The 12,566-nt window shown below is 47.4% G+C and overlaps 1 long non-coding RNA gene across 1 annotated transcript; it reads right to left on the bottom strand.

The window, feature by feature from the left end:
- Nucleotides 1-5,757: 5,757 nt before the first annotated feature.
- Nucleotides 5,758-11,916, bottom strand: LOC115072466. Its single transcript, XR_003851523.1, has 3 exons — nt 11,800-11,916; nt 10,254-10,336; nt 5,758-6,432 (listed from the first exon to the last, which is right to left on the bottom strand). It is a non-coding gene; the product is annotated as an uncharacterized LOC115072466 (long non-coding RNA).
- Between the last annotated feature and the right edge of the window lie 650 nt (nt 11,917-12,566).

The raw sequence follows: 12,566 nt of genomic DNA, 5'->3' as shown, positions 1-12,566 counted from the left end.
GACTTGCAGCCTATAGTGGCCTTTTGTTCCTGGACACAATGATGAGTCATGGTAGAGCTGGTGAAGCTATCTATTGTTACCCCATGTTAGAGCTGAGGGGAGTGAGACATGACACGGATGGAGTAATTCTACCTAAGCCATGTATTTGTTAATAGTAGAATCAAGGTGGTGATTGTTATCATTGGGGGATAATGTCTTACTATGTAGTCCAGGCTGATCTTGAACTTGAGATCCTCCTGCCTCAGCCTCCTGAGTACTGAGATCACAGGGCTTTTTCATCATGTCCAGCTCCTTTACAGGCTCTGGATTGCTGTTGTTGATTGAGTTGCTACTGCCAATGCACTTGGTCATTTGGCCTCCAAAGAGACCCAGGAGGTCAACATTTCCAGCACTAGGCTCACGTTCTTCCCCAAACCAGGGACTCCTTTTGGCTCCACAGACTGTCCTGTTCTGTGTGTCAGAGCGGCTCACGAATTCCTATAGGGGCTGAATGATGTAGGGTGCAGCCACTTAGGAAGCTGCCCACCTCTTCAGCACTACATTCCTGAGGTCAAGTGAAGGCCTGTGTGATTAGCATGTTCACCAACAGGGTAGGGCCAAACTATGCAGCACTCCATGCTTCCTTGGCATCACTCACCCTCCAGACCTCACCCTGCACTGCCCTGCACTGACACCCATGGTTACTGCCTTGCTAGGCTGGAAAAACCCACAGTGTAGCAAGATCACAAACACCTCCCCCAAATGGCCACCATACTGTTGCCTGGGTTGGCCTACTGGCCCTGAGGAGCCCGTTCTAAGCCTTCCCTCCTTGGAGACAGGTGGCTTTGCTGTCCCGGTTTATCACCTAGCCCTTCCTGCTTTCTCTAACCCTTTTTCTGTAGCACGTGCCCCCCCATCTTCAAACTGGCCCAGGCAGCAAAGAGAAAGCCAAGGCGGTAACTAAAGGGAAATTGAATCCCGGAGTTGCAGAGGGAGGAGGTTGTGTGATCCAAGCGCTCTTGTCACAGGTCATGACAGCCCCCTCCCCCTGGACTGAAATTTTACCTTTTATCTTCTTGAAATGTTAATGTACTACAGACTCCAACCTCCTCATCCCTTTCTGGGAATCCCTCCCTTCCCTATTGATCCCAGAGGGCCCATTTAAATCTTGGTTTCACCATTAGCAAGATTTGGGACTGAACAACTTTAGGTAACCTCTGAAGTGGTTTGAGTTGACACCGTCTTTTGTTTTGAGATTTCATGCTCATTTTTTCCTGGTTAGCACCCCAGTCCAAACCCTATATTTTAGATTTCACATCTGAGCTTCAGCCTCAGGCCAATGAGCTCACACACAATGTTTGTCTTGGCTCCACTGCCTGACCCAGACAGGGACACAGGCTGGCAGACCAAAGGGGAAGCGAAACCCAGTCCTGACTCTTGCCAAAGATGCAGCCAGCCAGCCTGGGGCTCAGACAGCTCCCTTGGGGATGTGCAGCAATGCCCGCTGGCCTTGGTTCGCATCTCTGGGTCTTTGTTGCTGGCTTCTGTTCTGTTCAAACATAGCAGCAGCCACAATGGGTAGAGATGTTGAGTGATGCAGGTAGTCTGAGGAGGTGATGAGTCTCCAAGTCTCTCTGACCAGACGTCATGACCATATTCCAGGTCTGACCCAGGCCATCGCCATGCCCCACTTCTCATCAACATGTGTGCCCTGCCCCCCATTGTAGCATTGACTGGAGTAAGCCCAGCCCACCTGTGGGACCTGCCCTCCCAGACTGCATGCCCTTAACATCCACATTTGTCAGGTATGTCTCTGTGCTTCAGGTACACAGCCTACCCCTGGGAAGTCGAGGCAAGCACCAAGGTTCAGACTGTAGGGCTCAGCTTGGGAATCCACCGTTCTGGAGCCTGTAGGATACAGGAATGTGAGACTTTGTGAAGTCCCGGTTCCTAAGGACAACTGTAGACACTCTGCATTTGGGCTGGGCTGTGACACCATCCTAGCTGCCTTTTGGGATCCTGTGACCTGGTATGCAGTCCAACTGCCACTCACAGCACCTTCTTATAAGGGAACACACTGTGGTTTATTCACCTGATCCACATTCGGAGCCCAGGAATGCATCGGCAGAGCCATTCATGCTGAGGGTTGAGTTAGAGGAGTTCAATGCTGACCACTCTCAGCCTAAGGGACTTAAGGGGCTGCAGGGCTAAGCCCTGGGTCCCCATCTAGAAATGACCATCAGGAGAATGAGAAGACATATGTGAGTCAGTGGTAAGGCCCCCTATGTAGCACTGCACAATCTCCAACAGTCTTTACAATGACCTGGACCACTTGTGCCTTTGCAAAGGTCTTCCATACAACTCTCTGGAAATACGTGGTGCTGAGAGACTTTGAATCTGAGGGTGGGGCTCTGGCCTTGGCTCTTTCTGAGTCATGTGACTGCACTTGGCAAAGCTGCTCTTGGGAGAATGCCACACCCCCTTGGCCTGCAGAAGAACCCATCTCATCCTTGTCAGGGCGCCCAGCAGCTTTCCTTGAAAAGGTCTGCACTTATATGGAAGTATTCAAAACCTCAGGCCAGGACAGACTAAAACCTCCCCAGCTCTTGGTTCTGAGGCTGAGCATCATTGCCTTTGGTGACAACTGACCTTACCCTTGGGTCATATGTGTCACTGCCAATCAAATAAGCTTCCTTATAGGTGGTCAGTGGATTCTTCTAAGAGACAGACAGCAAAGTGGGTCAACACATCTGCTTGTCATAAAGCACTATATGTTGATATTTCTCGGGCTAAATAGCTGAGCCCCATGGCTCTAGTCCTAAGAAGGAGGCTGGAGATGGCTACAGGTCTTCATGGCTATAATGTCAGCTGTCTCAGACCTTGTCTGCTGTCCCGTTTGGCCCAGCAGAGACCTGAATGCTCACAGGGAGCACTTGGTGTGACTCACTGCAGGAAGTGTGGTCAACCCAGACTGAGGACAGCCTGGGTAATATGGGGCAGCCATGTGGGCTGACCATTGCTTGCTCGGCTCAGCCCTGTTCCTTCTACTTCTGCATCTGTCTCCCCTCCTCAGGTCCTGTACCAGAGGGGATGGCAAGTGAGGATGGTGGGTAGCACAGGGTGGCTCCTTCTGATCAAGGCTGCTTGCCTTCTCTCTGCTCCACACTATTACCATCCTCTTACGTTTCCACCTCACAGAGGGAAAAAGAGGCCCAAGTGGCCAACATTCCCACCAAGCTCCAGAACCATGGAAACAGCAAAGCCAAACTCACAGCTAAGCTTTCTTGAACTGAGCTGATGCTATGTTGGTGCCTCTGTGTCTTATGGGTATAAACCAGCTTTCTATAGATCCTGCCTCAATGATGCTTCAGGGTCCCTTAGAGGGTGTTTTCCTTTCATGACTGGAGCCATGTGCCTGCTGGTCTGCTCCTGGACTCTCCCTGAATTGACCACTGATGTTGAGAACTCTCCCCCTTGGCAGAACTGAGACCCAGAGGTTAGCCTTGTCCTCTGGAATGGGACAAGTCAAAAGCTTGGCCATCTCCTCTTCTGGCTCCATCTCCCTCCCTCAGCCTTTGCAGAATGTTGCTGGTACCAGAATGGCTGTGGGACTACCTTGAGGTACCCAAGGATAGCTGCTCTGTTAGGAACAAAGTTGACCTCATTCAGGATCTTGTTCCATGGAGATATGAGATCCAGGGATCCAGGGGCACATGGCTCTTGGGAGGAACCTCACAGAGGACTTCAGGTAGATGGTACACCATGGCAGAAGTGGGATCTGACTTGCTTTCTGTCTGTATTAGTCACTTTTCTGTTGCTGTGATAGAAACACTGACCTAAGCAATTTATAGAAGGAAGAGTGTATTTGAGCTTACAGTTCCAGGGGAATTACAGTCTGTCATGGCAGGGAGGCATGGTGGCTGGAGGTGGCTGGAGCAGGATCGGCAAAAGCTAAGCTCTCATATCATCATATAGGCACAGGAAGCAAGGGAACAACTAGAGATCCCGCAAGGCTTAAGAACTCTGCAAGCCCACTAGAGATCCCACAAGGCTTAAGAACTCTGCAAGCCCACCCGCAGTGATGTGCTTCCTCCAGAATAGCCACACCTTCTAAAACCTCCCAAAACAGTGCCATCATCTGGGGACAAAGTGTCCAAATACTTGGAGCCTATGGGGAACATTTTCATTCAAACCACCACACTGTTGACAGGCAACAGCAACGTTCCTCACTGGGAGTTGTGGGTTGTGATCTGGGTGTGAGTGGCCTACATTGGGTCCAAAAGTCTGCTAGGTGACAAAAAAGAGCTAGAAATGAGGGGCTTGGGAAAGGAGAGAGGGACGCAGGGCTGATGGACAGGAAGCTTGCTGTAGACCTGAAAGTACTGATCATGTGGTGGCTCTCTACTTCTCCCTGAGCCATTCTGCCTCTAATAAAGCCCCCCTCTGTGAGCTGCAGCACTGTAAGATTCCTGCTGAGTCTATTTCTACTGAGTTATTAGAGGCTAAGAGCAGTTAATTCATTGCCCTTCTCAGAGGTGAACAAATTAAAAAATACCTTTTGGGGGCAGGAGAGATGGCTTAACCCTGAGGAGCTCTTGCTGTTCTTACAGAGGACCTGAGTTTGGTTCCCAGCACCCACATTAGATGGCTCACCTATAACTCTAGCTTCAGGGGATCTGATGCCTTCTTCTGGACTTCAAGGGTACCCCCTACATGCACATATACACAAACATACACATCAATGAAAATAAATCTTTAAAAAAATTTTGGTTATTGTACAATTTATATAGTGTAACATGTATGTTTTCTGTAGTAAATCAATCAATTCAACTATTTTTGTTTTGTTGTGTGTTTTCTGGCTTTCATGCACTTGTATAAACAGGGTTCATTTAAACATCTTCACTGGACACGACATTGTCCTCCCTGGGGACTCAGTGGTGCCACTGAGAATCTGGTTAGAAAAAGCATCCTCTCCAGTGTTGGCATGCCATCCTCTTTCTTTGTTTCTTTCTTTTTTTCCTTCCTTCCTTCCTTCCTTCCTTCCTTCCTTCCTTCCTTCCTTCCTTCCTTCCTTCCTTCCTTCCTTCCCTCCCTCCCTCCCTCCCTCCCTCCCTCCCTCATTTATTTCTTGGTACAAATTCTGGTGGATTTAACCAAAGTTTTGCAGGACTGAGTCTGGTGTGAGACAAGACCCTGAGCGGTGTGGATTTGAAGTTGGCTGCTGTAAGCTGGAATATGCTATAGAGTTGAGAAGACTTAGTGTAAAACCAAGAACGTAAAACATCTCATTCATAGCTTTTAGGGCACTGAGGGAAATGAGATACAGGTCACAGGGTACAAAGCTGCAGCCATGTAGGAAAAGCTGACTCACACAGTCTGGGGCCTCCCTCCAGTTAATGGTAGCACACAGAAGACAGGCTGAGGGAGTGGGTTTTAGGGGTTCTTACAATACACAGAGAAAGAAGGTGACTGTGTGAGGTGATAGGCATGCAGATTTGCCTTACCCCTGCAGTCACGTTTCTGTGCCTATGGATATGAAAATAATGACATCAAACCCATCAGGTTGTACTCCTTAAAGATATATAAAAACAGTTTTTATATTGGTTACATGTTGAAATGATATCATCTATATATAGAGAAAAATGTTACCAAAATTAATGTTATCTGTTTTTATATGACTATTAGAACAATTACATTTATTATTTTGTGTGTGAGAGAACATGTGTGCATGTGGAAGTCAGACAACAACTTGAGGGAGTTAACGCTTTCCTTCCACCATGTGGGTCCTAGGATCAAACTCAGGTCATCAGGCTTGGCAGAAAGTGCCTTTACCCACTGGGCTGTCTTGTTGGCCTGAATATTAGGAAAGAGTGTATTAACAAAGATAAATTGCAAACAAACATAATTTTGGATGGGGAAACGTTATAAAGTGGTAAATCAAGTAGGAAACCACTTAAGAATGTTTAAAACTATGCAGAATAACAGCATGAAGAGCTCCATGCATATACAGCACAGACATAATTTTAGGATCATACATTAGAACTTCAGATCATTCATCTCTTTCCCAAATTCTCCTGACCTCAGAGCCCTTTTCTACTTCAAATTTCTTTTGGCATGTTCCTGAATGAGGGTCAGAACCCAGCCAGCAAATGCTGATTTGAAGGTTTTATCTCTATTGATTGGGTAGGGACTGCTCAATAGGCAGGGAGCTGTTTTTGAAATAGGTGACACTGAGGTGACTATTTCTGCCTTACATGTGAGATCAGGAGGCGGAGACACTTCATATGAAAGGCCCAGGGCTGCAGGGAGGCAGCAGAAAGAAGCCCAGGAATGTAGGTGATGGACCAGTGTGCATGCTTGGGTCCTGGCCAGCCACTCAAGCAACCGCTTCTCTCACTTCAGTTTCCTCCACTGTGGGCTGAGGAGGACACAGTTCACATTTGATGACTATCTCTAGGATTAAATGAAATGATCACCTAAGTATTTGTCGGTGAAAAAGAATAGAACATATCTTGTCACTGCAGGGCCTGAGGCTCTGCTCTATACTTGCCCTGATCAGTTTCCCTTCTGTCCCAGCCAAGATCCTGATTTGTCCTTGGTTGGTCACAGGTGTCATGACCACTGTACAGAGCACAAAGGTGAAATAGGATCTGTGGGAACTTCAGAAAGGGATGAGTCTGCTGTAGGAAGCTGGAAAAATGCCCCGGCCATGAGCACGTTGCTCAGTCAGAGCCCAGGCAGGACTTGGACAAAGTCCATTAGTGCCCATGCATAGTTGAGTAAACCTTGAGAGCCTTGTTGGTCCTTCTTGTCCTAGGTCACGTGACCTCCTAGGGAGCCTGCTGAGAATCCAGAAAGTAAAATGCCCTGACAAGGCAGGACAACAACTTCCAGAGAGGAAAGGCTTATTTCTTTGGCCTTTATTCAGTGTTTCTAAGGAGAAAAGGATAACTTTTAGAGATTTCCATAAATCACCAACTACCAATTTAAAAGATAGATTTCAGGGTTGGAGAGACGGCTCAGTGGTTAAGAACACTGGGCATATCTTGCAGAGAACTTGGGTTTGGTTCCTAAAACCCACATAGTAGCTGGCTAACAGCCATCTGTAACTCCAGTTCCAGAGGATCTGGTAACCTCTATGGGCATTGCATACACATGGTATACTTATATACGTGCAGGTAAAACATCATACACACAAAAAAATTTTTTTTGTCTTTTTGAGACAGGGTCTCTCTGTAGCTCCAGCTGGCGTGGAACTCACTATAGACCAGGCTGGCCTTGAACTCACAGAGATCCACCTGTCTCTGCCTCCCAAGTGCTGGGACTACAGGCATGTGCCACCATGCCTGGCACAAATTTTTTTTTTTTAGAAGACAAAGTTGATTTTTAAAACCTTGTTTTTTCTTTTTTCTTTTCCTTTCTTTCTTTCTTTCTTTCTTTTTCTTTCTTCTTTCTTTCTTTTTTTTTGAGACAGGATCTCCCTTTAGCCCCAGATGGCCCAGAACTCTCTATGTAGACCAGGTTGCCTTCTATCTCATAGAGATCTGCCTGCCTCTGTCTCCCATGTGCTGAGATTAAAGGTGTGTACCATTATGTGCAACTAAAAGCTTGTTTTCTTGGGGGCTGGAGAGATGGCTCAGCAGTTAAGAGCACTGGCTACTCTTGCAGAGGGCTTCAGTTCCTGGGTTCAGTTCCCAGTACCCACATGGCCACTAATAACCATCTGTAACTCCAGTTTCAGGGGGATCTGACAGCCTCTTCTGACCTCTGCAGGCATGACATGACATGGGTGCATTCACATACATGCAGACAATACACTCATACACAAAAAATAAAAATAATAAAATATTAGGAAAAGCTTGCTTTCTAGACAGAGTCAGCAGAGATTTAAAAAAAACAAAAACAAAAACAAAACAACACCAGCTCATCTGCTGTGAGAAAGCCTCTAAGTGCCAGGCCATGCCCTCACCCACCTTCTGCCTGGTTATGGAACACAGACTAAGTGGAGTGAGCCGACCCTTGGAAAAGAAGCTGTACACAGGGGCACTTCTGGAGTCTCCAGGAAACACTGAGCTTCCATCTTCCTCCCCCTTTCCTTTTTTTTTTCTTAGCATTTCTACATCCCACTTAAGACAAACAGAAAAAGGGATTCAGAGGTTTCTGTGGAAAAGCCCCTGAAACTTTTATCTCAGTTTATGAGAACAAAGGGAGTCATTTGGGAAGCAAAGACCTGAAACAAGCTCTCTGAACTGAATGTTGTGATATTTACAAATGAGTCATAGATGCCTCTGTAGCTGGGCCCACCACAGCCACTGTTCTATGCTAGCTGGACGTTGTCTGGGATCGAGGAGCAACCATACTCTGTCCTTCAGCCCCTTTGCCCACCTGCTGTTCATTATGGTCCTCCTGGAATGTTAGCTGGGCACTGATGCATCAGCTTTCTCAGCCTTTTCAGATGGCAAAGGACAGGTGGGCAGAAGGGATCCAGGTGGTCTCTGAGTTACAGTCTTAGAAGGACCAGGCTGGCCTCCCTGCCCCACTTTTGCAGCTGGGGATCATGAAGGGGAGTTGACTCCTGGGTAGCAGTCTATAGTAACATTGTTTCTGAGCCATCACAGGGCAGCTTAGGCTCTGCCACTCACTAGAACCCAGACTGTGGTATATTGACCTGAACCAGCTGTAGCAGGTAGCCCCTGACACCAGCCCCCACCCCACCAACCCTGTGAGTTGTTCTGCCTGAATCCTGTCTGCCAATGGGGCCATGGAGGCATCTCCAGAGGTAATATTTGGAGAGCAGTGAGCTGGGTGGGAAGTCATGATGCTGAAGTAATCCTTTGGAAGTAAGTGATTGTGGTGTCTGAGGGCTCCAGAGGGCTGAGGGTCACGGACACTCAGCTGGGCCCTGTCTCTGCTAATAAGAGTGATCTCAGACTATGGGAACCATCTTGCCCAGAGAACAGGGATAGTGTCTGACCCACAGTCTCCACATCTGTCAACAACACCCAGTCAATCACCCTGCCACCATCTTCTCTGTGTAGTGCTGAGCAGATGTGGCCTCCGTACAACACTGGGCTCCAACCTCCTCATTCATTTACTCATTCTTCAGCAAATGCTTGTTGAAGGACTACTGTGTGCTAGGTGCTATGCCTGGCAAGGACTTTGCCATCACAGGACTCATACTAGAGTGAGGGAACAGACACCAAATACCATGAGGTGATGATGTTTGCATTGGCGCCATGCTGACAGGCTCTGTGGTGATCAGAGGCTGCAGCAGGAAGATACACAGGCAAGGAAGACTCTTCCGAGCTAATATACACTGTGGCCAGCGTCTGAGACAGACACGAGGGACAACAAGAGCAAATGTCCTACAGCTCTGGGGATCATGGTGAGGTTGAGGGACTGATAGGAAACTCTGTGTCAAAGTCATTGATAGCACAGGGTGGACAGAGAGGCCAGCTTGGTGGATTGGGCCAGATAGCATGGGGTTGCACAGGCTGGAGCTGGAGTTTAGACTTGAACCATAGTGTGAAGTCATTGGAGTATTTTAAACAGAAAGACATGGCTTGATTTGCATATCAAAAAGATTACCCAGCAGCTGTGTGAAGAATGCCTTTTAAAAGCACAAAAATAGAAGTAGGAAGACCAGTTAGGAGGGTATTGCAGCAATCCTGGCAGGAAGTAATAACTTAATATCCCCATTTCACGGAGGCTGGAGAAGACACTTGTATAAGCACACATAGCAGGTAGTAAGCTGTGTTCTCATTTGCATGGTGAATCAGTGTGAAAGCCTTTTTACCTGCCACTGCACTTGAAGCCAGAGCAACCCTAGGATGGATTAATACTGGTTCCTGAGCTAAAACAAGGCTCCAAGAAGTTGGGTCTTTAGGTTAAGAATAGTTGAGAACCTGGAACCTGGTTTAACCCCAGGCCTCCTTACCCATCTAGGCTCTGTCTACTTCCTGAAATCTCAGGCAGGGTTTCCCAGGTCAGAAACAATGGGCAGAGAGGCCAAACTCAGTAGTCAAGGTCTAGAGTCCTGTAGGCTACAGCCCGAAGGGCCTGAGAGGAGCTGGGGAGGTTTGGGGAGGAGGGCGGGGGAGATCAGGCTCTGCTGAGGGTGGGAGAATAGATTAAATAAGATGTACTTGGGCTTCCAGTCACCTAAAAATCTAGTCAGAAAAAATGGAAGGCTATCTATAAATAATTTAAGAATGTCTTGCAGATGAAAAGATAGGTCCAAGAATAAATAACTTCAGAAGGAACCTAAATCTTACCTTTGGGGCAAATGGGCCTGCGTATCATTTTGAAGGCACCGTTTTCACTTGGGTCTTGATGGCCTGCTGGGGCAGTTAGTGACCTGTTAATAAGATCACCCACATTGGCTGAGCCAGGCTGGACTGGAGCAAATCTTTCCCCAGTCCCCCCATTGCTGCCCAGCAAACCCCAATCCCCCATACTTAGAGCCAAATACAATCACTGCTTTATGGACCTCATGAATTCTGTGCCTCAGGAATTCAGGAGGGCAGAGTGGAAGTGGTTAGGCACTGACTCAGGCTTGCCTAGGCCTCAGCTGCAAACTTTATTAGCTGGGTGCCAGAACCTGGGACCCTCTGATGGCTCTATGCCAGGAGCTCTGGCTGGGGAGACGCCAAAGCTGGGCTGAACCAGCTGCTGCTCAGTGTGTTTCTCATGGTAGCTCCATTGACTGAGGATTCCTTATGGCATCTGGTCTCCACGAAGTCCCGCCTTAGCCATGTATGTCAGAGCTTCCATTACAAAGGCTACAGAGAAGGCAGAAGCCACATGGCTCTTACAATCCACCTGGAGGCACCTCCACCCTGGTCATCGAGGCAAGTGCATCAATCCCAAGTGAGTTCCAGAGTGTCGGAGTGCCATCCCCTCCCTCCTCATGGAAAACCATTCTCCTGTGAAGGATTAATGAAACTGGGAAATGAGATATCCATAACCCATGGACAGCAAAGATATCTCAATATGAAATGAATTTGAGCACAGAATTGTGCTATGGTATAATCAATAAAATGCTAATATTTTAGTCCATGGACCAGAACACAGAAGCACTTGCTATTATTTTGTGGTGTGTGTGTGTGTGTGTGTGTGTGTGTGTGTCCATCCCAGTGCTGAGTACAGAAAGAAATGGGGACAGCTGGCCAGCGTGTCAGTGCAGGTGTTTACTGAAAGGTTCATTTTGATTGGGTTTTAAAGGAGGAAAGAAAAATGTTTACTTCAAGTGAATGCTGCTTATAAACAAATCCCTTCATCAAGGCAAGCCCCACAAGTCTTATATACTCGGCAGTACTTAGTGAGAACAGTTACTGTGTGCTTGAGATAAAAATAGAAGGAAAGAGCACATTGGAAGGAAAAATAGAAGATGCCCTAGAAGAGGAAAAATCAGAGTGCTTATGTGAGACATACCAGGGAAAGCGTGCTTTGGCTGTTGATGCTCCTGGGGCCCCAGGGCCATACTGTCTTGAAGCCTTTGACAACAAAGTTGTGTTGATTTCAGAGGGTGTGACAAAAAGGCTCAAGCTCCTCTTAATAGAAAGATGTGGTGTGTGTATGTGCACCCAACGAAAGAGCTATCCAGGATGATTTGATCCTCTACCATTGCTTTTAAACAGCTTTATGAAAGATAGCTCACCCACCATGAAGTCCATACACCCACACATATTTGAGCATGCATACATGTACCACACACACATACACTCATTCCCATCAGCAATCAGCCCCATTACACTACACTGCCAGCCCAAGGTGACCACTGACCCACTTTTGTCTCTGCTCTGGACATGTCACACACACCTGTGAAGCAATTCTTCTTCTGGCTTCTTTCTCTTAGTGTGACACTCTCAAAGCTCATGCCGGTTTCAGCCTCACTCCTTCCTGTTGGTGGACAGCATTCCATCACACACTTGTCGGGAGCTGGAGAAACAACAATCATTACCAAAAAATATAATATAGCTCTACAAACAGTTGACTTAAGCAGGAAATTCTGCCTGCACTAGTAACCTTGAGAAAGAATTTATGGCAAGGTTATCTTTCTCTTCCTCTTGCAAACAGTTCTCGGAAAGATAAGTCATGCAGTAATCCCTTGGAACACCTGGCGGTCAGTCACATTGCTGAATTGCTCAGTCCCCCTCCCATACCCATAAAAATGCTGTAACCTTTTAACCAACTTTCTCAACCCCTTCTAAATACAAACTGTATATAAGGAAAGCTTGCAGTAAAATAAAGCAGGGCCTTGACAAGTGGGCTTGCTTAGGCTCCGTCTCTTCTTTCTTGCCCGTTTTTATTTTCAGGGAGTGGTCCCCCTCGAGCTTTACCTGTACAGGGTCCCCACAGGCAGGGGCAAATGGCGCCTAAACGTGGGGCTCGAGGTACGGACCCTTGCCAGACAGAGATGGTTGAAGACAGACCCGGGTACGCATTTGAGGACGGCCTCCGACAAAGTGAAAGGAACTGAACCGGATCGCCGTCGTTTGATCTGCACTCTCACCGCTCATGAGGAGCTGCTGATCTGAGGTAAGTAAGTGGTCTCTGTCTCAAAAAATGGGCCAGCAACTGTCTAA

Source organism: Nannospalax galili, unplaced genomic scaffold (genome assembly GCF_000622305.1).
Source record: "Nannospalax galili isolate Female #2095 unplaced genomic scaffold, S.galili_v1.0 scaffold702, whole genome shotgun sequence".
Lineage (NCBI taxonomy): Eukaryota > Metazoa > Chordata > Mammalia > Rodentia > Spalacidae > Nannospalax > Nannospalax galili.
The sequence above is the reverse complement of the archived record's forward strand: the minus strand, read 5'-3'. Positions and strand labels throughout refer to the sequence as shown.